General features: G+C 40.7%; 1 protein-coding gene across 3 annotated transcripts in view; it reads right to left on the bottom strand.

The window, feature by feature from the left end:
* The window catches only part of ENTHD1 (ENTH domain containing 1), a 105,997-nt gene that overhangs the window by 20,229 nt on the left and 59,232 nt on the right, over positions 1-26,536 (bottom strand). The gene's annotated exons all lie outside the window — the stretch shown is intronic.

The raw sequence follows: 26,536 nt of genomic DNA, 5'->3' as shown, positions 1-26,536 counted from the left end.
TGCTTTGGGGTAGATGTTTTCTTGGATCCATATAAAGAATGTGCAGCATTTATGAAAAATTTTCTGAAGCCCATGGAAACTCCTGGGGATTTGCCAGAGAAGAGCAATAAATATTGTTTCTATATGGTTGAACACAAAGCACATAAATATATATACTCTGTAAACACTAAAGCAATTGTTTTGTGAGGGCTTTCCAACTTTCTCCAGGAGAGAATTTCTCTGAAATCCACTAAAAAGCAGAGAAGACTACAGAGTGAATTAATTTGGTTGGCTTGCTTTATCTGGTTTCTCATTTTCTTTCAATTTAAACCTGAATGTCAAAGAGCTTTGTTCTCAAGTATCTCTCTGGCAGACTCCTGGATGAGAAGCTCGGTATTAAATTATGAGTCTGTCCCCAGTTTTCTTTATTGTACAGTGCTTTACACCTGCCAATATACTTGATTAATGCAAAATACGACCTTGAAACATCGGTCATTGTAAAGCTGGCTTGATTACTCTTGATAGTTATCTTTAGGAAGAAGCTTATTCCTGGTGTAAGACATCAGATTGCAAATTTAAATACAGACTATCACCAAAATGCCTGAAGTAAGGGAAAACAACAACAACAACACCTCTCCATGCTTTAAGCCTACGGACAAAAGAGAAGAGCTATGTTGTTGAAGGGACCGAAAATGTTTTTGCTCCTTTGGAGACGATGATGAAATCATTTTTGAAAGGGAACATTGGATTTAATTCTAAGAGTCTTTGCCTACAGATAGGAACATTCTATACTGGTAACTCTTTTTCATTTTTCAATAATTCCACTGCCTTATTTCAGGTACTATAATCACTGCATATTTTTTTATATTCCATTATATGGTGAATCTAATAATGGGTGTTAATTCCAGCAGAGCCACTGCCATGATCAATTCTCCTGTTAGTCTGATACATTGTATCCAATTACAGCTACAAAGCAGAGAGCTGGCAAGCCTGACAAAAGATGGATGCCAAAATATGTCTTTCTGTAGTTTAAATACGTGTAACTGAAGGAGCTTCTACTTTTGCAATTATGTTAATCAAAGGAAATCGGATCTGATGATAATAAGTCCATTTTGCTAAGAGGCCACAGTTAGAAATTATTAATATAGAGGCGATTTGAATTGCTCATTAATATATTGGTTTAAGTAGACAGACAAGCCACTAATTTAAAATGGATATGAACGTGAAACTTGAATAACTTGTTTGATGTGAAAGTCTTAATATGTTTTTCTTACAGGATATGCATGAAACCCCAAATAATCATAAATTAGAACAGCTAGACTCTCCCTCTGGTCTGTGTTAAGTGTGTGTGCGTACATAGTTGTATGTTTTGAAGTTTTCACTTCATCATATTCATTATACTTAACTACAGAACATATTGTATCCAAGTTTTAAAAAGAGAAAATACTTTGGAAAATGTGGCTATGAAATATGGCAAGTATATTTACTGCTTTCAGTATAAATTTGAGATAATGGTTTTACTTTTCATAAGAAAATAGAGATATGGACACATTTAAAGGGGCTTTTCTTTTAAAACCTCAGGTAGGACAGTTGAAGGTTTTCAGGCCCTGAAAATGGGTCAGAGTGAATGGATTATAAAATAGGTACAGGATGCTCATTATTAAATTTTATATCATAGTTATGGTTCCACCAACAATAAAAATCATAATTTCCCTTAATAGATTATCGTCATAAAAATTGAAACTGAACATGTCTTTGGGAAACTAGTGATCACTAGCTATTGCAACGTTTCCTGTTGTTGAGGCTAGGGTTTATTTACTTATCTGAAAGATTTTATTTATTTTATTCTTGAGGGACACAGAGAGAGAGAGGCAGAGAGGCAGAGACACAGGCAGAGGGAGAAGCAGCTCCCCGTGGGGATCCCAATGCAGGACTCCATCCCAGGACTCTGGGATCACGCCCTGAGCCAAAGGAAGCCGCTCAACCAGTGAGCCACCCAGGCGTCCAAGACTAGGGTTTAAATGGAAAGTGCTCTCTGGGACATGAAGGTCTCCTGCTTTACAGAGCATACTCCTGGCTGAAGGAAATGAGCAAGTGCTTGAAGGCACAAGTGTTTGTGATCATCAGACCAGACCTTAGAATGCCATTAAAACCCTACAAGGCGTCCTAGGAGAATAAAGACTTTAGATAAATTGGCCAGAGTTTCAATTCTGACATGAATTAAATATATGAAATGCTTGAAGTTGCACCTGGCACACAGTAAACACAAAATAGGTCCTGGGTGTTGTTATTATGGAACAGTCTGAAGACGTGAAACTCCCGAGGAGTTCCTGCCATGGCCTTGACTGGAAACATGGGCATCTGAACGCACCAGGTATTCTCCTCTCCCCCTGGAAATTCCTGTATATATAGACCACAGGCATAATGTGCATACTTTTTTGCCCATTGTTTTCAGAAGGTGATGTTTGAGACCTGGAGAACTGATGTTCTATGGAAAGATGATGAGGAGATGAAGACCTATAATTCTCAAATATTTTCCTCATTAGATGTGGAGACCAATAATAAACTTTGACTTCAATATGGAGTAAAAATCACGTCTAAGTCTGCAACACTGCAACAAAGCTAAGAATATAATTTAAATTGTGAATTCAGATGAAGAGTTAATTTCTCATGAAGTATGAATGCTCTATTTTACACAATAAGCTAAGAAGAAAATTCACTATTAAAATTTCATATGTTATATAATATACGTCCCTTTGGAAAATACCTTCCTGAATACCTAAGAGGAGTCATATCATTTTTCTTTCCCCAGGCAGTTAGTGTATGGTCCTTGTTTTTAGAGCTCTTTGCTTATATTTTTATAATATGATTTACAGTACCATACTGTAATTTACCTACTAATGTTTCCTCTTTTTTTAAAGATTTTATTTATTCATTCATGTGAGAAAGAGGCAGAGACACAGGCAGAGGGAAAAGCAGGCTCCATGCAGGGAGCCCGATGTGGGACTCGATCCTGGGTCTCCAGGATCACACCCTGGGCTGAAGGCGGCACTAAACCGCTGAGCCACTGGGCTGCCCTCATTTCCTCTTTTTATTCCAGCACCTTCCATATATTTTCATTCATTCATCTATGCAACAAATAGATGAATGAATTCGAGGATGGACCATATACTTTGCACTGTGCCTGAAAGTACAAAAGCCACTGGAATTATACTGGCAAAGTTTTTCGACATTGTAATTCATTTCAATTACAAAACACAGAAGATAAAATAACCATAGATATACTTCATATGTTTAAAGACATACAAGCTTGAAAATATGAGCACAGAATAAGAGATTATAAAACCAAAAACCAAGTAGAAGATTCAAGTAGAACTTCTAAAAATGAAAAACAAAATAACCAAAATTAAAAAAAAAATAACTGGTGATTAAAACAGCAGTAACTCTAGTTGAAAAGAAAATTGGGGAACTGAAAGGTAGTACAAAGAAATTATTAAAAAATACAGCACAGAGATCAAAGTGAAAGAAAATCTGGGCGTGAGTTGAGGCAATATGGCAGATGGAGGGTTCTCACACTAACGCCATGTCTAGTCAGAACACAACCTTCTTTTTGGTCTCTAGTGACCCACCTGATCACACATCAGCCATTCTTAATCACTAGAAAGAGTCCACCTCATGCTAGCACACCTCTGGGCTTCTGCACTAGCTGCTCTCCCTCCAGGGCCTGCTTTTACTTCTCTTTCCCTTCTCTCATCTGGAGGATGAATTTGACCGACTTATGGGACAAAGCTCCCTCCTCTGAGCTCAGCTCTATTCATGTCAGAGCAGAGGAAGGGGAGTAAGAGACAAATGTCTATCTCTTCCTCATCTGGCCATTGTTACAGTCACATATCTCTTGGTTGCTGCTACTGCTTTGGCTAACATGGCTATCCACAGCCTCTCAACAGCAGGCACCCAATCACTGGCTCTCTTGTGGAGTGGATAGGAGAGTTCTTCAGAGCACCCTGGGGACCCCGCCCCTAACCGCACCACTCCCTAATGTAGGACACATCCAGGTCTGCTTCAGCTTACTCCAACCACCTCCCTGCTGCATCCCCTCCACGGTGACTTCCAATGTTTGCATCTAGCCCCTCAGGCCTGGCACATACTTGACTCCTCTCTTCCTCTCCTCTCCCAGGGTTAGGAGTGAGTTGGACAGTTAGGTAGTCATGGCCAGGGTCTCCAACAAGAAAATATGGAGTCAGAACAGCTAATATAAAATGGCATTAACATCTTGTTCTAGAGCTTAGACAGGACCAGACTGACATTCTGCTTTGCAGCCCTTGCAAAAATGACTTCTGTAAAATGTCCTAAAATAAGACAATTAACCACAAAGCATTTGTCATGGACAAAGGGGAAGTTAGGACATAAGCCCCCAGATGTCAGAAAAAAAAAAAAAAAGACCATCAGTGCATACACATTAACCTAATAGGTAAACAGATATGTAACCCTGTTGGGCACAGGGTGTCAGCACACCCTGGTTGCTTAAGAGAGTTCCACAAAAGAGCTCATTAAAAAAACCAGAACTTAGAAACTCCAAGGGCAACCTTCTTGGGCATCCCCCCCTCTCCGGCAGCTTTATACTTCTGCTCAGTAAACTTGGCCCTGCTGCCCACCACTCTTCGTCTGATCTAGCTCTTCATTCTTCAAAGCGTTGTGACCAAGGGCTGCGGGCACTAAGGGGACACAAATCCTGTAGCACCAGGTGACTGCTGGCTACAGGGGAGAATTCACAGCTGGAAGTTCAGGCCTCCAAGCCCCATGGGTCCTCAGGAGTGTCCATGAATCCTTTTGCTTGTCCTTTGCCCTCTCATTTCTCTTAAAGATAATTCCAAACCTTCACTGGTCTCCTCAAGCACCCTTGTCAACCAGACCTTCTCTCATTTTTAGTAAATAACCTTCTCCCCTCTTCCTCAAGGAAAGAGAGGCTTTTCAACAGATTTGTTTTAGCTTTTCATCCTCCTGCCAGCCAACTGAACTATGACCTACGACTACTCTTCGCTCTCTTCCCTTCGTTTTGAGGGTCAGAAACCCTGCCTATGCCTGTCCAGGCCCGTCCTGCCATCTGTGTCACCGAAACACTCCCAGTTGCCTTTCCTCTCATCTTCAACTCCTCTTTTTTTTTTTTTTTTTTTTTGGTTAGCTTTCTCCTCTCAATCACAGAGGAGAGGTCTTTTTTTAAATACTTCCGTGGGCCTCTGTGTCAGCGTTTCTCCTGCTCCCCTCCTCACCCAAACACAATGGAAAGCAAATGTTTCCCCTTGAATTCATTTCCTTCTTTCCTGATCACCTTCTCAGAACACCACAGTGTGGCTTCCATTCCCACTTCTCAACTGACGCTTTCCTGAGGACCACTGACCTTTTCAGTGAACCACAGGACATCTCTGCGTTATTTCAGATTGACTCGTCTCTCCTCCCTCTGCACCCCTTCATCTCATACGTTCTCTCCCTCAGAAGATATTTATTAGGCAGTGTGGCACACACTATTCCAGGAACTAAAAATGCAACAGTGAACAAAATCACGGAGTCTTTGCCCTGGAGCACAAGCTACAATGCATTACAGGGGAGAGGAAGTTGTTAATCACCAAAGATTCGTGCACAGTACGTCAGACGATGCATTCTGTGGAGGATGATGGAGTGGTCGGAGGCATGGGGAGCTCAGGGGGATGAGCAGGCCTGCAGGGAGGGTGGTCTCGCTGTAAAGGTGGAGCTTGAGCAGAAAGCTGAAGAAGATGGGAGAGAAAGACATATGGAGTAGAGGAGGGCTGCGCTGTAGTTGGAGGGAACAGTCACTGCAGGACCCAGGGCCAGGAGGGTGCTGGGCCGTCCCGTCCCCGGGAACAGGAACAGCCAGGGGTCTAAGATGGACGCGGAGTGAGTGCCGGGGAGAAGCCACAGGAGAGGAAGTCAGGGAGAAAGCTGGGAGCCAGATCAGAGATATTCTTGTGTGAGATGACAAGTCCCTGGAGGGTTTTTAAGCAAAGGAATATGATATGACTTCCTCTCTCTCTCTTTTAAAGATTTTATTTATTTATTTGAGAGACAGAGAGGATAAACAGGGGGAGTGGCAGAGGGAAAGGGAGAAGCAGACTCCCTGCGGAGCGGGAGCCCAATGTGGGGCTCGATCCAAGGACCCTGGTGGGATCATGACCCAAGCCGAAGGCAGACACTTAACCAACTGGGCCACCCAGGCACCCCGATATGACTTTTTAATAAAATCATGTTGGCTTTTATGTGAAGAATGGCTAAGGGGGAATCGGGGAGAGCTGAGGTCCCAAGCAAGGCCCTGTATGAGCAATACCAGTAGACAGGACCAGGATCAGCAGTGGAGATGACTGGTTTCTGGATATATTCTGAAGGTAGAGCTGCTAGGAGAGCAAACTGGGGTGGCTTCAAGGTCTGCAGGGATGATGCATCCTCACAGACCTCCAGACTCTTCCTGCTGAGTTCTGCTCTCTAGGCAGCCCTACTGAACAAGACCCAAGATGACCACCATGGCTTTCTTCCCAGATAGTTCACATCAGCACAGCCCTTGCTGTTCAGAGATTTTAGAACCTGTAACTCTAACTTACCCTCTCTCAGTTGCATGATATTGTTACCTAGAAGTTTAGTTCTTTTTCTAACACCACAAATTAGATGTTATAATTAATTTTAAAAGACAACATTTGTTTAGATTGATGTACATATTTACCAATTTCTTTTGGGGGCGGAGAGGCAGAGGGAGAGGGGGAGAGAGAGAGAGAGAATCCCAAGCAGGCTCCATGCCTAATGCCAAGCTGGACGCAGGACTTGATCTCATGACCCTGAGATCATGACCTGAGCTGAAATTAAGAGTCAGATGCTAAATGGACCAAGGCACCCAGGCACTCCTGCCAATTTTTGTTCACCATTCCTTCTTGCACTTCAGACCTTCCTTCTGGAATATTCCCTTTTTCCTGAAATAAATGTTATGAGTTCCTTTACTGAGAATCTGTGATGATAAACTCAGTTTTTGTTTATCTGAACCATCTTTTCTTGGAAAATGTCTTCATTTCACTCTTATTCTTAAATGACTACCCACTTTGGATTGGCAGATATTTTCCCTGAGAAAGCAGATGATATTTCCAGTCTTCTGGCTTCTAATGTTGCTGATGAGAAGTCTGCCCTGTTATTCTTTCATGGATAATCCGCTTTTCTGTTTCTGGTGTTCTAGATGTTCATTATAACATGTGAGTTGGCAAATTTTTGTAGTTATTTATCATATCTGGCATATATTATGCTCCCTGATTTTTTTGAACGCATGCTTTTCATCAGTTCTGGAAAAATGATCTCCTATTATGTCATCAAATATTACCTCCAATCAGCCATACTAAACTTCATTTATCATTTGTGTCTCAGCTTTTAAAAAATATTTTCTACCTTCTTGGCCTCTGCTGCATTCTGGGGAATTTCTTCTGATACACATTCTGATTCACTAATTCTCACCTTAGTTTTATCAAATCTAGTGTTTAGTCCATCCACATCCACTGAGTTTTTACTTTCAAATAATTATATTTTCCCGTTCTGAAAGTTTTACTTGGTTATTTTCCAAATTTGTCTAGTCATCCATCCCTTACTGATTCTATCCATTTTTTTTTCTTTAAGCATTTCATAGTCCGCTAATATTGTATAGCTAATGGTTCACATCTGAATCCTTGCAGGCTGAATCGGTTATGTGCGTCTCTCTAGACTCTGGGGCATGGAGACTTATTCCCCTGTTTTCGGCGACTGCTGACTGTGACATCATGCTTGGTTGAGGTTAATCTCTAAGAGTCTTGGGTCTCAGTAGGGCTTCCAAAAAAGATCTGTATTTTTGTCAGGAGCTAGGACTACACACCTAAAGCCAGCGCAGCCTCCTTGAGTGCCCCCTGAATGCCAAGTCTGAGGCTCCACTTTCTCCCTGCCTGCTGGCTCCGCCTGAGTGGGGGAAGTGGTGGGGTGTGGGGGAGTGCTCTCTGATGCTGATGTCAGCATCTGCCTTTCTGGAAAACCTGCCTTTAGAAAGTCCTTTGCACTCACAGCTCCCTGCTCCAGCTGGGTTCCAGTTCTTGGGCTTACACGGCATGGTTTTTGTTCGACTTTGCCCTTCAAGATTTCCTTTAGTTCCCATGAACCCAACAATGTATTAAAAGGTATCTTTTATCCAGAATCTAGGTTTGTGTGTGTGTGTGTGTGTGTATGTGTGTGTGTGTTGTTTCCATAGCAGGAGGCTCTTCAGAGCATCTAGTCCACCAAACTCCTGCAAATATAAGTTAGGAATATAGTTTTTATCCTGTAGATAATAAAAAGCCATTAGAGGCTGTTTTTAAGATTTTTGTGTTAGATCTCTGTGGAAATTATGTGGCTGATAGGAGCGAGGCTCAGGCATAAAGATCACTGACAAAGGCATCCTAATAGTGCAGCCGACAGATGACAAGATCCCCCAAAGTAGGGACAGAGATGACAGTTAAGATATGATTGCCACAGAACTGTCACAATTCAGTGATCGAACATTTCTGAATAATTAAGCTTTTCCCACGTTTGTAGGTAGCAAAGTACTGGTAACTATCATTATCAAAGTATTAAGTACTCCTTTCTGGGTTTTTCTTTTTTCTTTTCTTTAAAGATTATTTATTCATGAGAGACACAGACTGAGAGAGAGGGGCAGAGACATAGGCAGAGGGAGAAGCGGGCTCCCTGCAGGGAGCTTGATGTGAGACTCGATGCTAGATCCCAGGATCACGACCTGAGCCGAAGGCAGGTGCCCAACCGCTGAGCCACCCAGGCGTCCCTTTCTTTCCTGAATTAAATGAATCAAATACCTTCAAGGAAGTAAAACACCCTTTTAATAATCTATATTTATTCAAAGTATTTGACCTTGCCATGAGCCACAGGAAGCTATCAAGATTTTACTGCTGTAGTCCTTTGCTTATCTTGTCTCAAGGCCATACTGCATGCTGATCCAAAGTATAAAAGAAACACCTGCTGCAAAACTCTGAGGCACTTCCAGAATACCTTTGTAGTGCAGTAGAGCTACCATCTCTCTCTCTCCCTCTCACTCTCACACACACATTAAAATCTTTCAAGAGGGAAAAAGGACGAGCGCCTGGGTGGCTCAGTTGGTTAAGTGTCTGCTTTCAGCTCAGGTTACGATCCCAGGGTCCTGGGATCCAGCCTGTGTCTGGCTTCCTGCTCAGTGGGGAGCCTACTTCTCCCTCTCCCTCTGGTGCTCACTCTGCTTGTGCTCTCTTGCTTTCTCTCTCTTTCTCTCTCTAAAATAAATAAATAAAATTTTTTTAAAAAGAGGGAAAACGTACTTTCAGGAGTTTAATCAACCCATCAGAAACTAGGTCATTCATTGTCTACATCACCCAGTCCTCTAAAGCACTCATACTCTGTTGTATGGAGGACAGCAATATGAAGAGGGAAAAAATCAAGTACCACTATTTACATTTTGTTAAAACCGCTAACTTCAGGGAAACTGAAGCTATGCTTTGAACATGTTGGGCATGCTGGACTGTAATCAATAACAAGGACAAAGAGATGAACTGCTAGATCACTCTCAGAATTTTATTAAGGGATTGGGCATGTTTGGTGATAACCTACATTTGAGGTTTGTGGTGCCTAGTTTTGTTTTTTTTTTTGTTTTGTTTTGAAGAATAGTGGAATGCTCAGATCTCTGAAATGCACAGCAGACATACAACCGGAACCCCAGAAGCACAGTTATCATCTAAGTTCAAATTTAATTACTTTAGTGTACTGATATTCAATATTTCTAGAATACAAGGATTTAGATGGATGCTCACAGGCACCTCCAACATAACACATCTAAAACATAGCCCTTAACATATCCCTCAGACCGGGTCTCCCCACCGTCTTCCCCTTCTCAGTAAGCAACACCATCACATACTTCCCAAAGGCAGAAAACTAGGGCTCATCCTCATTTCCACCCTTGTCCTCACTCCAACAACCAATCACCAGGAGTCCTGAGGGCTGAACTCCAAAACAAATCTCCCATGTGTATATTTCTCTCTGTAGACACTGCCTCTGCCCTCAGTCATGGTCACTGGATAGTCTACCTAGGTTCTTCATTCACCTTTCTGCTTCTGTCTACCCTGGTAATGCATTTTCCCTCAGTTTATATTTAAGTAAATACAAATCAGATTGTAGCATTCCTGTGCTTCAAATGTTCCCACTGTACTCAGAATTCAGTCTGAAACTCCTCCCTATGATTACACAGTACAGAGTGACATGGTTCCTGCCTACTGTTCTCTGATCTCCACGCAGACCACCGGTCCCTCATTTGCTTGCAACTCTAGGAGCAAGCTAACCTTTTATTCCTGCCCCTGGGCCTTTGAACTCGCTGTTGCCTCTGCTTGGAATGTTCTTTTCACGCCTCTTCATCCTTACCTCATAGCACACCATCTTGGTGCAGGGGATTTCTCTTACTACCCTAACTAAAGCATACCTCACTGAAGTTCCTCTTCATTTCCTTAATAACATGTGTTACAATCTGTAATTGTTTTCTTTGTTTAGGTTACTGGTTACCTTTACCAGAACAAAAGTTCCTTGGGGCAGACAGGGCCTGCCATACTCATGGCCATTATTTCCTGCCTACCACCAATGCTTGACACATGGTAGAAACTTGATTAAGTACCTGTTGAACTAAAATAGAATTTATCAATCTTCCCTTCTAAAATTACTGTTTAGCAACTAATATCTAGTTGCTGATAGCTATTTTATGCTCATAAAAAGCTGGACAATCTCTGGGTTTGGGCTCAAATTGAGACAGTTTACTAAGTTGGGATCTAGGGAACACCTAGCATTACAATTAGTAAGAATTATAGCAACACTCTTTATAAGTATTAAAATGAGCAAATCATGTGGTTTTGTTGAATAGAATTCTGTTTCAACAAAGAATTGACAATATTGAGCACTCCTTCTAGATCTCATTCCATCTTTACCCTGAGGACCACCCCTGCCCCAAGCTTCCACTCTTTACCCTTTAATATCCCACCAATTTCTGATTCATCCAATATTCAATTCAGTGAAGATGAACTGAGAATCGACTTTGTGCCAGGCAGTGTGTGAAGAACTGGGGCTATAAAGGTGAAAGGATGATGGATGAAGTACTAACAGGTAGAGTCTCCCTCACCACAACTGAATCCCCAAGGCCCTTTGCCAACCACAGTCACCAAAATACAGAGCTCCTTTTGCCCAAGAAGGACTGTCTTGATGGGTCAGAGATGAAGATTGATTGATTGATTGATTGACTGATTTATTTATTTATTTATTTATGATGAAGATATAGATTAAAAACAAAAGCCAGATTAATTTAACACAGAGGGAGTTTGGGGAGAATACTGATTTAGCCTGTCACTCCCTGCCCTACCCCTCTATGCATCTACCTTAGACTAAAGATCCTCTGAGGAAGGAGACAAACAGAAGAATCAAGAGTCAGATACTGGCAAGGAGGTCTTGTACTCTGAGTCTATCCAGGGCCTGGTGGTGGGAGTTGGAGAGGCCAGCCATCCCTCTTTCTACCAGGTATGTCTTGAGCCCTTATTGTTAGCTAGCCATACTTCTAGGTCCTGAGCATTCAGCAGGGAGAATAGAAAAAAAAAAAAAAAAAAAGAATAGAAAAAAAATTCTTTCCCTCATGCTGCTTTCATTTGGAGAGTAAGAAGGATTTCTGCTTGTTCCCCAGGTGGAGCCTGGAAGAGCAAGTGACATTTGGAATTCCTCCCCCTGTCTTCAAATCACACCAGCAGCACAGAATGGAAGCAGCCTCGGAGAAATGCAGGGAGGTGGGTCTGGGAAGAGAGTATCTCAGGGCAGCCATTCAGAGCCCCCACTACATGAGAGAGGTGTTGGGGAGCATCCAGCAGTGCCTGAAGGCTGCAGGATCAGCTGAGAGACAGAGTGGCAGAGGTGAGAGGGCCTCACTAGTGGGGCAGAGAGGATGCTAAAAGCCCAGCCTCACAACTTTGTGCCAGGGCAGTGCTATTAGGAAACCAGTGGACGCTGGCAGAAAGAGATGTGGACAATTAGAGAACAGTGAGCTAAGTTTCCTCTTAGCAGAGGTCAGGATGAAGATGTCCATCCCCAAAGCCATGATGCTAATAAGCTGTCCCTGAAAGTTGGATGCCCATCCTTGAAAGGAGGAAGGAGAAAAGGAAATCCTGAATTGATTGAGTTTAAACCGGAAATGACTGAGAAAACAAAATAAGCAAAGTGATATTTTTTGGAAGTTTAAAATTAGGAAGGTAGAAAAATAGGGCTACCCCTTTTGGCGCACTGGAGGTCACAGCTTGAAAATATCATGTTGATGACACAAAGGTGAATAAGACCCACCTCTGCCTCTGAGGAACTCTTTCATCTCCCAGAAGGCCCTTGGTGTTCCTTCCCCACAAAGAGCTGCTCAGCTCTTTTGCTGCCCTCCAGACTTCCCTCCCTCTAAAATCCCCTACCTTGAGTAACAAACATCATCCAGGAGCTGGGGAGAAATCATCCATGCTGGTCTCCGGGCTCCTGCCACACCAGAGACAGATCCTGGTTTCAGACCAGACTTGAAGTGACATGAAAAGAAAAGCTAAATAAATAATTCCTGGGGAGATGCCTGGGTGGCTCAGTGATTGAGTGCCTGCCTTCAGCCCAGGGTGTGATCCTGGAGTCCCAGGATCGAGTCCCACATCAGGCTCCCTGCATGGAGCCTGCTTCTCTCTTTGCCTATGTCTCTGCCTCTCTCTGTGTCTCTCATGAATAAATAAATAAAATCTTTAGTTAATTAATTCCTGGGCCACCACCCTCTCATGTGTGTTCCTTCTTTATATCCTTGAACATGATTTCCAATTGTATGTGTTTTGGGTACTTCCTCCTCTTAAACAGACTCTCCTTTGGATAACAAGTGTCAACCAGGAATGAGGAAAATTTTATAAAATTTTAGAAGATGACTCTGCTGGTATTAAACTTCATCAGTGAACTTGGAGTACACCCATGTGCTGCTCAAGCTGCTCTTCTTTTACAAAACTATGGTTAACTTTTCTCTGAAGACACTTTCAAAGTATATGCAAGAAATACAGAAAAAAACACTATGACTCTCTTCAATTTAGGGGCATTTCAAATGACGCTTGTTTAGCCAACAAATATTTAGTATATACTTACTACGTGCTAAGCACTGGTTTAGAGGCAGAGAATAAAATGATGAACAAGACACAGACCTTCTCTCAAAAAAGAAAAGTCATAGCCAAATCAATGGAACAGAATAGAAAACCCAGAAATAAACCCACACATATAACAGTCAACTAATTTACTACAAAGTGACCAAGAATATACCACGAGGAAAGGACAGTCTTCTCAGTAAATGGTGCTGGGAGAACTGGATAGCCACATGCAAAAAAAAAAATGAAGTTGGCTCACTATCTTCCACCATACACAGAAACAAACTCAAAATGGCTCAAATATTTCAATGTAAGACTGGCTGCCATGACACTCCTCAAAGTAAACATAGGTGGCAACCTCTGTGGCTTCAGTCTTGGTGAGGATTTTTAAAAATTCCACACTAAAAGCAAAGACAACAAAAGCAAAAAAACAGGAAATAACACATGTTGGTGGAGATGTGGAATAATAAGCTTTGTGCACTGTGGGTGGGAATGTAAGTTGGTGATCGCACTGTGGAAAACAGTATGGAGGTTTCTCAAAAAATTAAAAACAAATACTGTATGATTCAACAATTCCACCTCTAGGTATTTATCTGAAGAAAATGAAAACACTAGCTTGAAAAGATATCTGCACCTCCATGTTCACTGCAGCATTATTTACAATAGCTAAGATGGGGAAGCAATCTAAATGTCCATTGATGGATGAATGGATACAGAAAATAGGACATACAAAAGCACACACAGAATTATTTAGCCATAAAAAAGAAGGAAATCTTGCCATTTGCAACATGGATGGAACTTGAATGTATTACACTAGGTGAAGTAAGTTAAATAGAAAAAGACAAATTCCATTCTGATCTCACTTATATGTAGAATTAAAAAAAACAAAACTAAACTAACCAGCCAAATAAATAAAACAGCCTCATGGGTATAGAGAACAGATTGATGGTGGCCAGAGGTAGGCGGTAGGGGTGGGCAAGATGGATGAAGGGGGTTAAGAAGTACAAACTCTCAGCCATAAAATAAGCCAGTCAAGGGGATGTAATGTATGGCATGGGGACTGTTGGTTAATAACCCTGTACTGTATATTTGAAAGTTGCTAACAGAGTAAATCTTGAAGATCATCATTGTATTCTCTGCACAAGAAAAAATTTGTGACAATGTACTGTGATGAATGTTAACTGGACTTACCGTGATGATCATTTTGCAATATACACAAAACAGTGAATCATTTTGCTGTACACCTGAAACTAATATAATGTTATACATCAATTATATCTAAATTAAAAAATCATGGTCTAGCTGATTTGACAGTGGGGAGGCATAACGAGCAATTACAACACAGAATCGGCACTGGATCTGAAGCATCCAGAGTGCCATGAGAGCCCAGAGAAAGAGCAATAACCCCTGCCTTGGGTGTGTCAGGTAAGGCTTCCATGGAGAAACAGCATCTTAGCTGAATCTTAAGGATTCACACAAATGAATTCATATGTGAGGGGTGGGGCTTCCCACCTGAGGAAGTGGCATATGCACAGCACTAGGCATTTAAGGCAGGCAGTTCAAGCATCCATAGCTAGGCCATCACCTGTGACAGGGGAACAGGCCGGGACAAGTAAAGCTGGAGAGAAAACCAGGGGCTTATCTGCCATGCTAAGGTGTTAGGACTTCAACCTAGGAGAGCTTCTCAGAGTTGTGACCTGATCGGAGTTGCATTTTAGAAATGTCTGAAGTCTCTAATTCTGTTTTGACCCAAGTGCTCTAACTTGTTTCCTCCGATCCTTTCTTTATGCTACCCCCACAGTCACCTTCCTAAAGCAGTTATATCATGTCCTTGCTTAAAACACTTCAGAGGCTCCCTATTGTTTGTTATTCAGACACACCCAAAACCCCTCAACACAGTTCATCAGGAGACAGGGCACACATGCTGATCCATAGTCTGTTAGGGCTGCTATAACAAAATACCACAGGGGTGCCTGGGGGGCTCAGTTGATTAAGTGTCTGCCTTTGGCTCAGGTCATGATCCTGAGGTTCTGGGATCGAGCTCTGCATCAGGCTCAGGGAGCCTGCTTCTCCCTCTCCCTCTGCCTATTTGTGTGTTTGTGTGCACGCTCTCTCTCTCTCTCCCTGTCAGATGAATAAATAAGTCTTTAAAAAAACAAAAATTAGGGGATCCCTGGGTGGCTCAGTGGTTGAGCACCTGTCTTTGGCCTAGGGCGTGATCCTGGAGACCCAGGATCGAGTCCCACATCAGGGTCCCTGCATGGAGCCTGCTTCTCCCTCTGCCTGTGTCTCTGTCTCTCTCTGTGTCTCTCATAAATAATCTTAAAAAAAAAAAAAACAAAACAAAAATTAGAAAACTAAAACAGAAAAGCAAAATACCACAGACTGGGTAGCTTATAAACAGAAATGTCTTTCCCACAGTTCTGGAGGTTGAAGTCCAAGATCAGAGCGCCAGCATTGTCAGGTTCTGGTGAAGGCCCCCTTTTCAGTAGCAGACTGCCAGCTTCTCACTGTGTACCAGCTTCTCACTGTGTACTGAGCTCAGTGAGGTCTCTTATAAATCATTAATTCCATTCATGAGGGTTCCACCCTCAAGACCTCATCACCTCCCAAAGGCCCCACCTCCAACTACCATCACCTTGGGCATTAAGTTTTCAGTGTATGGATTTGGAGAGGGGGGTACAAACATCCAGACCACACCAGTGCTACTCTGCCAAGGGAGCTCCAGGTTTACATCTGTTATCCTGGCATAGTTATTAATTGTGCTACCTTTCACATCAAAAGTATCTTGGTCTGGGGGCACCTGGGTGGCTCCGTCAGTTAAGCATCTATCTGCCTTCCACTTGGGTCATGATCTCAGGGTTCTGGGATCGAGCCCTGCATGGCGCTCCCTGCTCAGCTGGGAGTCTACTTAAGGATTCTCTCTCCCTCTCCCTCTGCTTCTCCCCCCGGCTTGTGCCCTCTAATAAATAAATAAGTAAGTAAATAAAACCTTTTTTAAAAAGTGTCCTCGTCTGGACAATAAATTACATGGTCACCTTTATTGATACGACTTTGCTTACCTTTCTGGCTCCATCTGGTACCTCTCCTGCCATCCACTCAATCCTAAGCCCCTGTTACATTTCCATCAGTTGTTCAAACCTGCCAAGCTCCTTTTTCCCCCACATCCCTGGTCTCCTACACAGTGTTCACTCTGCCCAGACATTCTTTTCTCCTCACTTCGTCTGGCTCCTTCTGGGTAGCAGGCAAAATAGTGTAGTAAACTCTTCTTCAAACTGTGGGCTGTGACCCATTAGTGGGATGTGAGATCAAATTGTGGGTCACAGCCAATATTTTTTTAAAAAGTAAAACTGTGGGGCACCTGGGTGGTCGGTTAAGTCTTTTCATCTCAGCTCAGGTCTTGTCTCAGGATCATGTGTTTGAGCCCCACATTGGGCTCCATGCTGGTTGTGGATCCTACTTAAAAACAACAACAAAAACCTGTCTAGAAAAAAATAGAATACATCAGAGTACACTGCCAAAACTCTTGTTTTGTGAAACTACTGTTGCAGGTGTGTGTGAGTCCATGTGTCCTGGGTCATGGCAGGAAAGGCATTTCTGACTTGAGCACAGTCAAAAGATTTGAAACACATTGGTATAGGTGCTGAGATCAGACTATTTTGTTCTAAATCCTGACTCTGCCACTTCCAGCTCTGTGTCCTTGGGTAAGTTATTGAAACTCTGTGTGTGTGTTTTCTTCATCTATCTCACAGGATTGGTATGAAGATTAAATGAATTAAAATGCTTGAAAGTATACTCAGCACACAGAATATAAGAATTGGCCATTTTACCTATGCTTCATGTTCCAGTATGGGCAACGCTTTTCCTTAACACCTGAAGTCAGGGATAGGTGCCCTCCTGGGTGCTTCCCTGTCCTCTATCCTAACTCTTACCTCACTTACTGGATTATACTTGGTCCCTGTGTTGGGAGCTACATAAAGGCAGGAATCTTGTATGTCATTGATGATCAAGCAGTTAGCACCATGGCTGGCACAGAGTAGGTATTTGGAAAATTTTTGTAGTACAAATAATTTACTCATTTTTGGAGAAAGATATACATCCATTTGTTTCCTTCAGATACAGTCTACTTGGGACTTATATATCTGAGATGTCAGTCATTTGGATGAAAAACCTGTCATCTTACCTCAGATTAAGTTTGGTTCTCCTAATTTGGAATGTTGGAGGGCTTATGAGACATTTTTATAATACACACACTCATTAGTAATAGAAGGATTTAGGCTGGATGGTTTCTTGACCTAAAACTCATAAAAAATTCAAAAGTCAGAGATCTCTTCATATTTCTTTTAATCATCACAATGATGAAAAAATTGGGCCACTGTGTGACAAATAAAAGGTGGCATCTTTAACTGTAGTTACATCCTGCCACCCTTTTAATTATTTAATTGACTTCTACTGCAAATGATTGTGGTTTTGTTCTATTCATTCATTTCAATGGAAGCCTTTAATAGTTTCATTTGTGTCTTTTTTTCACGTTTGAATCATGTTTTCCTATATTTTTGAAGTAAAAAGAGGGAACAATAAAGTTAAAAAAGGTTTTAATTGGATTTCTTAATATCAACCATATAATACACAGTTGCTATGTTGATAACCTCTCAAATTTCTATAGTCAGTTCTGTAATTCAAAGCATGCTTTGTAATGCTCTGATGATTGATATAAAGACTCTTTTGGAGAAATGTGAAAGCATATAGCAACTGCCCTCAAAACAGAAGACACTAGTACAATGCACCCAATTCATGAGCAACATTTAAAAACAGTAAAACAGTGTGCAACTGCTTGAAAAGCTTTGTATATACCTGGAAGTGGCAAAGAGCAGAGCCCAGACTCAGTGCTCTACTAATGGCAGATTCACTATGATACCTGTAGGTGGTCTGGGGAACTCCCGTTATCAGACTAGACTCTTATTAAATCAAATAGATGCATGCTTCAGATGATGATTAGTGCTACTAAAGAAACAGAGTGGGGACCAGCACAGGGAGGGCCAATGGTGGTGGTGGTGTGTCAATTTTTAATAAAATGTTCAGGAAAACTGCCCTAGACTCTAACATTTCAACAGGACCAGAAAAAAAGGGAGAGAGAGAGAGTGCCAGAGAGTGAGACAGCACTGTGTACAGGACTCAGAAAAGGCCTTCAGAACAAAAGGCACTTCTTTGGCACCCTGGAAAGGAAGCTTCAAGAATCCACATGATGGACTGCTGGGAGGGATCTACTATGTACAACATGCTCAGCCACCTTCTAATTGTCTTGGAGAATACTTCCTTCACCAAGGCATTCAAAATGTACTGTGACAGGCACCAGCATCACTGAAGCACTTTTTCATGGTTGTCATCTGTAGGTTGGTGGTGACCCCAGGGATGACGCAGAGGTGACAAGACTGTTGACAAAGAAATACACGGATGGATCTCTTAGGATGTACATGCAAAGTATTTATGTCCCATAGAAATGCCAGCCATGGGACATTCCCTGTGGAAGAGGCTCTCAAAAAGTGAGTGGGCAAGACACTCTGTTTACTGGCCACATCATCCTCTTTCCCTGGTCACTCCAGAGGCTGTCCAATAGGCTTTGGCCATGTGGCAGGGATGGCGGCTATGCATGGGCTCCCTGACATGAACTGCTCCTGCCCCAAGTGACCTGGATATCCAACTGGTGAATGCCGCAGCTGACAAGAGTAGAGGTTACTGCTACATCCCTAGCACGATACTATTTTCCAGGGAAAATAACCAGTACATGGTGTCAGCTTCATTGTATTGGATCTCTCCATTACAAAGGGAGCAGTGCTTTGCCTTCATAGCGACACACATATTCTGGGTACAGATTTGCCTTCTCTGCCTGCAGCCCTTCAGGCAGCACCATGAGTGAACTTAAAGAATGCCTTATCTATTTTGGCATCATCTCACAAACAATTCTACTCAAACTAGAATATTAAAAAAGAGCAAATGCTTTCCAACTCTTTTAACGAGTCTAGCAAATTTTCAATACTAAAACATGACAAAAAGAATATTAGAAAAGATAATCCCAGTTAACTTCACTCATAGATGTAAAAGCAAAACTCCTAGACAAAGCATCAGCAAATCAAACCCAGCAACATATCCGTAAGATAATATACCATGGCCAGATTGAGTATATTCCATGAATTCAAGGTTGTTTTATTTTTTTTAATTTTTTATTTTTTTCATTTATTTATGATAGTCACACAGAGAGAGAGAGAGAGGCAGAGACATAGGCAGAGAGAGAAGCAGGCTCCATGCACCGGGAGCCTGACGTGTGATTCGATCCCGGGTCTCCAGAATCGCGCCCTGGGCCAAAGGCAGGCGCCAAACCGCTGCACCACCCAGGGATCCCTCAAGGTTGTTTTAATATTTGGAAATCAACTACTTTATAAATTAATAGCTCAAAGGAGAAAAACCTATAACCATTCACACAGGTGCTAAAAATGGAGAAAATTCAACATATATTCATGAGAAAACTGTTAATAAATTAGGAATGGATATCTGCAAAATACCTACAGCAAACCCATCCTAATGGCAAAATGTTGAAAGAATTCTCTTAAAATACAGAGCAAGTATAGGAAGCCCATGATCACACTCTCATTCAACAATGAATGGTTCTACCTAGCATGGTGAGGTAAGAAAACAATACAAAGGATACAGTTTATAAATGAAGAAACAAGTTTGCCATCATTCACAGATGATATGCTGTGAAAAACCCAGAAGAATCTATAGGTAAATTAGAAAAATGGGTGAGAGTTATTTAAGCAAGGTTGCTGGCTACGAAATCAATATACAAAAATTAATTTCACCATCAACAGTTAGAAAGTGCAACTTATAAAATATCTTTTACAGTAGCAACAGAAATACATAAAGTACCTAGTACATAACCCTGATAAAAGATATAGGAGACCTGTATGGAAAAAAAAACTATAAAATATATTAAAGGAGACTTAAATGAATGGAATGATGTGATGTTGTAAAGATACTACTGCTCCAAATTGATTTAAAGATGTGAGACAGTAGGGACCTTAGGAACAAGTCCCTCAGGACCTGGGACACTCTATGCTGGCTACTATTACTTTTTTGCCTAGCAAAGCACCAGTCAGGGTGTAAGCCTAGACTGGTTCAAATTAGTCCAAGATGCAATGGCCAACAAATTAGACTTTTCACCAACTTTCCCCCTCATTATAATGATAAAAATCACACCCAGTGGTAGGGACTTAACATGCAACTAAAAACATACAGTGTACAAAGAAGCTTGTTCTGTCAACCAGGACTGCGTGCCCAATTCCCTGTATTGTCTCACCCTTACTAGATGTCATTCCTCGTCCTTCTGAGATCCTTTCAAACTTCTTAGCTATTGTTTAGGTCTGGTTCCTTTGTCATGGCTGTGTCTTCCATCAGCTGCAGCTGTTGCCCCAATTAAGCCTTGCCTGTCTGTGCCTTTAAATTTTGGGTTCAGCCTCTTTTCTACCGTTGCTGGATCCAAGGACCTGGTCTGGTAACAGATTGGAAGTGCCAATCAAAACTAATAGGTTTTTTTTTTTTTTTTCAAAGACCTTGACATGCTTTTATGTGGGAAAGCAAGGGACCAAAAAGAGACAAAAACACTCCTGATGAGGAAAAAGACATCAAGAATTATTACAAAGATAGGGTAATTAAAACTATTTGTTGGTGCGGGCATAGTCACATAACTTCTGGAACAGAAGAGAGTCCAGAAACAAATCCATACGTATGGGTAAACTTGCTTTGGAATATAAATAGCATTGCAGCTCAGTGGAGAAAAAAGCAAACTTTTCAATAAATGATGCTGGGGCAGCTGGGTTATCCATTTAGCAGCAAAACTGGATTCTTGCTTCAACCACACATAAAAACCAGTTCCAGTGGTACTAAAATTTTAATTGTGGAAAGCAAAACTAGGAAAATTTTAGCCTTGATAGAAGTAGGCTATATGGTCTTGAGACAAGAAAAAAAATCTTAAAAAATAACAAGATACAAAAAGTACAACCCATAAAGAATAAAATCCTACCTCATTAAAATTGAGACTATCTCTTATTCAAAAGATTCCTTACAAAGTGAAAAGACAAGCCCCAAACTGGGACTAAAAAAATGAAATGTTTAGCTTCCAGAATAGATTAAGAATTCCTACAAATCAATTAAGAAAACAACCAAATCAAATAGAAAAATGGCCAAAAGACATGAACAGACATTTTACAAATGAGGTAACATGAATGAACCATACAAATATGAAAATATGCTCCATTTCAAATCCCACTTTAGTACAAATATTGTACTAATTCTCACTCAACAGATTGGCAATTTCTCTTTTTCCAAAAACGACAATATGATATGAAGGGTTGGTGAGGACATGGGGACAACTAAAACTCTGGAACACAATTCCACATTATCTAGTAAATTTGAAGATGCTCATACTGAATGATCAGCAATTTCACTTCTAAATATATGTCCTAGAGTAACTCTTGTCCATGAGAAGCAGGAGGCTTATATAAGTATGTTCCCAAACTTTTCACAATACAAAAAAACCTGACATGGTACTGATGATAGTAGAGCAGAATAGATACATTCTAATATACCACATCTACTTTATCTATTCATTTATCAATAGACCCTTTGGTTGCTTCCATATCTTGAACATTGCAGATAATACTGCAGTAAACATAGGGATGCAATTGTCTTTTTGAATTACTATTTTTGTTTTCTTTGGGTGGATACCAGTAGTGGAATTACTGGATCATATGGTATTTCTATTTTTAATTTTTTGAGGAACCTCCATATTGCTTTCCACAGTGGCTGCACCAATTTACATTCCCCCAAACAGTGCACAGGGGTTCCTTTTACTCCACATCCTTGCCAACACTTGTTATTTCGTGTCTTTTTTATTCTAGCCATTGTGACAGGTGTGAAGTGATATCTCATTGTGAGTTTGATTTGCATTTCCCTGATGATTACCGATGTTGAGGATCTTTTCATGTGTCTGTTGGCCATCTGGATGTCTTCTTTTGAAAGTTAGACCCCCAAAAAGACAAATACCATATGACTTAACTCATATGTGTAATCTAAGAAATGAAACAAAGGAGCAAACAAAAAACAGAGAGACAAACAAAAAAACAGACTTTTAAATACAGAGAACTGGTGGTTGCCAGAGGGGAGGTGAGTAGGGGGATGGAATAGATAAAGGGGATTAAGAGGTACAAATTTCTAGTTATAAAATAAATGTCATGGAGTGGAAAAGTACAGCACAGGAAATACAGTCAATAAGACTGTAATAATGCTTTCTGGTAACAGATGGGGACTATACTTATCCTGGTGAGCATTCCTGAGTAGTGTACAGAATTGTTGGATCATTATCTTATACACCTGAAACTTATATAACACTGTATATTAATTATACTTCAATATAAAATTTACAAAAACAAAAGCTCTGAAGGGAAATAAAAATACATATAAACTACATAAAACTTTTATAAAAACAACAAAACAAAAACCTATAAAGAAATCTGAAAGACAATTCATAGCCTAGAAGATGATATTTGCAACATAAGCAACAGAAAAGGATAAGTAACTGTGAAAATTAGTAATGGGGACCTTCACTAAAATGAAGTCTGAAGGTTTCCTCAGGGGAGCTCTTGCCCTACCATTCTAGTCAATTGCAGATGCAAGAGGAAGAGACCTTGACCTTGCATATGCATACTACACTACATTTTGGTGAAGGAAGAGACACTTTCTTGATTCTCTTCCCCTCCCAACAACAGCTCAGTCAGTGAGAAGCCACCATACTTGGAACTTTCAAATGACTCCAGTGGACTTTTAGCCTATAACAGCCTTCCCAACTATCCCTTTTCTCCTTAAAAAAGTGTACCTTTCCTTTGTTCCTCGGACTCACCTAGGTTTTGCCACCACTTGTTTGTCCTGGATTGAAATTCTTTTATTCCCAAATAGCCCCATTTTTGCTGGTGAAATAACAGGCAGTTTTTATTCTTAAGGTTAACAACATATATAAAAATGTTACAAAATCATTTATTTTAAATAAACACAACACACAATCCAAAAGAAAAACAGACTAAGGATATAAGCAGGCAATGCACAGAAGAAATAAAAATACCCAGTTAATACATGGAAATATGCAAATTATACCTACTATGCAATGCAACCTTTTCCAAAGTGATAAAAATATAAGACTTGAAAAATATCAAGTGCCAGTGAGGGTATGAGTGAATAAGTACTCATAAACTGCAAGACGATGTAAATTGGTATTGATATTTTGAAGGGCTATTTGGCAAAATGAAAATGGGCATATGTTATGACCCAGGGATTCTATTTCTAGGAATCCACCCTAAAGAGACACTCACATATATGCACAGAGCTATTCACTGAAGCACCATTTGTAATAGTGAAAAATATAAAAACACTAACTGTCTATTAGCAGGGAAATAAACTATAATATCCAGGCAATGTAGGAGTTAAAAAAATATATGGTAAATCTCTAAATACTGACTGAATACACTGAAGGCTCACCAAGTGATATTGCTTTAAAAAGTTTCAGAAAAAGAATAAAAAAAAAAGAAAAAGTTTCAGAAAAATACAGAACAACATTCTAAAGCAAAATAAAGTCAGTTCTACATACTTTTAAAGATACACGTACATATGTATATGCACAGAGAAAGACCTGGAGAGTAATTAACAAATTGATAATAATAGTTAACTCTGGTGAGGGAACTGTGTTGGAGTAAGGGACAGTCAAGGAGGATTTTGACTCTATATTGTTTGAATTTTAAAAATAAGAGTATATTGGGATCCCTGGGTGGTGCAGTGGTTTAGCGCCTGCCTTTGGCCCAGGGCGCGATCCTGGAAACCCGGGATCAAATCCCACATTGGGCTCTCACTGCATGGGGCCTGCTTCTCCCTCTGCCTATGTCTCTGCCTCTCTCTCTCTCTCTCTCTCTGTGACTATCATAAATAAATAAAAATTTAAAAAAACTTAAAAAAATAAGAGTATATTCACTTATTATATAATTACAAATAAATAAAACTTATAAAATGGTACACAACTATAAATTTTTTTTATTTTTTTTATTTTTTATTTATTTATTTTTTTTTACAACTATAAATTTGAATCTAAGGTTTTAGGCAAAGTCCGATGGGAACACAGTGAAAGGAAAAACTGGTATGTAGAAAAGATTTTATAGCAGTTGTGACATTTGAGCCTCCCTGTTTGAATAGGATTTTGTCAAGCATCCATAATTTGATGGAGGACTGTGGCAGACTGTATTTTCCAAAGATGCCTGTACTAACACACACACCATCCCTTATGCTTTTCTTTCAATATGACATTGACACTTGTCCATAGATGGGTGGGGGTCTACATTCCCTCCCCTTGAACTTGGGCAAGATTTTGTGATTGCTTTGATGAACTGAATGGGAAGGAAGTATCACAGCATGATTTTTGAGATCATTCAGCTTCTGCTTGGTCCTTTCTTTTACAGGATGCTCACCCTTGGAATCCAGCCACCATGCTGTGAGAAAGCCCAAACTAGCCCATGTGGAGAGACCACACTAAGAGGCTCATGTGGAGAGAAACTGAGGCCCCCAGCTGATAGTGGGCACCAACTACCAGACATATGAGTGAACGAGCCTTCAGATGATTCCCGAGCCTTCAGATGATTCCCATCCCCAGCCTTTGTGTCCTCGGGCTGAGGCCCAAACATACGTCATGGGGCAGAGATAAGTCATCCCCACTGTGCCCTGTCCTAATTCCTGACCCAGAGAATCCATGAACAGAATAAATGGTTATTTTATGCCACAAAGTTTTAGAGCAATGTGTTACACAGCCGAAGTAACTGGAACAAAGACTTTCTAAGGAGAAGAAATTATACAAGTAATAGAATGTTGTACAGCATTGTGAACATTGGCAGTATTGGGTGATGAGGTCACAAAGGTTGGCTGGGATCAGGCCATGAAAAGTCTCATATGACAGTATAAAAAAATTAGACATACCATTGGCAGTGGAAAACTGTGGAAAATTTTTAAGCTGGGAAGTGAAATGCTTAGGGCTGCACTTTAGCAAGATATCTTTGAGATTGGTGTGAAGGAAAGATGGGGCAGGGGGCGGGAGGAAGACTCAAAAATAGGAAAAACTCCTCCAATTAAGATAAGTTCCAACCAAGTAACATGTTTTGTGACTTTTTTTCCTCATAAGGCCTGCCTCTTAGGCTCATTTATATTCCATTTCACTTGTATTATAAAGTTGGCAGGGGAAACTTATTTCCACACAAAAACACACACATGGATGTTTGCAGCAACTTCATTTATAATTGCCAAAACTTAGACACAACCAAGATGTTCTTCAGCAGGTGAATGGATAAATACCCTAGTAGATCCTAGCAGATTCAGCACTACAAAGAAATGGGCTATCAAGCCATGAAAAGACACGGAGGAGCTTTAGTGCATGTTACTGAATAAAAGAAGTCAGTCAGAAAAGGCTATCTCCTGTATGATTCCAACAATATGACTTTCTGGAAAAGGCAAAACTATGGAGACAGTTAAAATATCAGTGGTTGCCAGGGATTAGGAGGAAGGGAGGGATGGCAGGCAGAGTACAGAAGTTTTGCAGGCAGTGAAATACTCTGTATGATACTATAGTGGTAGATACATGTCTTTATGACACTTGTCAAAACCCACAGAACATACAACATCAAGAGTGAACGCTAATGTAAACTATGGTCTTTGGGTGATAAAGCGCTAATGTAGGTTTGCGAATGGCAACAAATATGAGGTGTTGGTAGGTGGGGAGGTTGTGCTTGTTTGGGGACAGGGGCATGCAGGGAAATCTCTGTACCTTCCACTCAATTTTACTCTGAACCTAAAACTGCTTTAAAAAGATGAAGTCTATTTTAAAAATGTTGGAGGGGGTATATGAGGGGATATTAGATCACAAAAAACGTTTTCCTTACCATTCTTCTTTCAAGCTTCTGGATCTGGATCAGTTTACATAAAGTGTATTCTAAGAATACAGAGCAAGCTGTCTTAAAAATGGTAACCACTTATAACTAATTATCCATGTGAGTAATACCATCCTGTACTCCAAATATCACCATAACCCACAACTTCGTGTTCTGTGTTTATTGAAATATCCTCCTCATCATTCTCATGACTAGCTTTATAAGAAAATTATATAAACATGAACCTGTAAAATAAATCTATTCTAATCAACTAGTTTTTATATTTTGGATATTGGGGATCTATATATGGAGAAAATCACAGCGCGTGGCCCAAAGATGAGGGAGAAGATGAAA

Source organism: Canis lupus, chromosome 10 (assembly GCF_011100685.1).
Source record: "Canis lupus familiaris isolate Mischka breed German Shepherd chromosome 10, alternate assembly UU_Cfam_GSD_1.0, whole genome shotgun sequence".
NCBI lineage: Eukaryota > Metazoa > Chordata > Mammalia > Carnivora > Canidae > Canis > Canis lupus.
The sequence above is the reverse complement of the archived record's forward strand: the minus strand, read 5'-3'. Positions and strand labels throughout refer to the sequence as shown.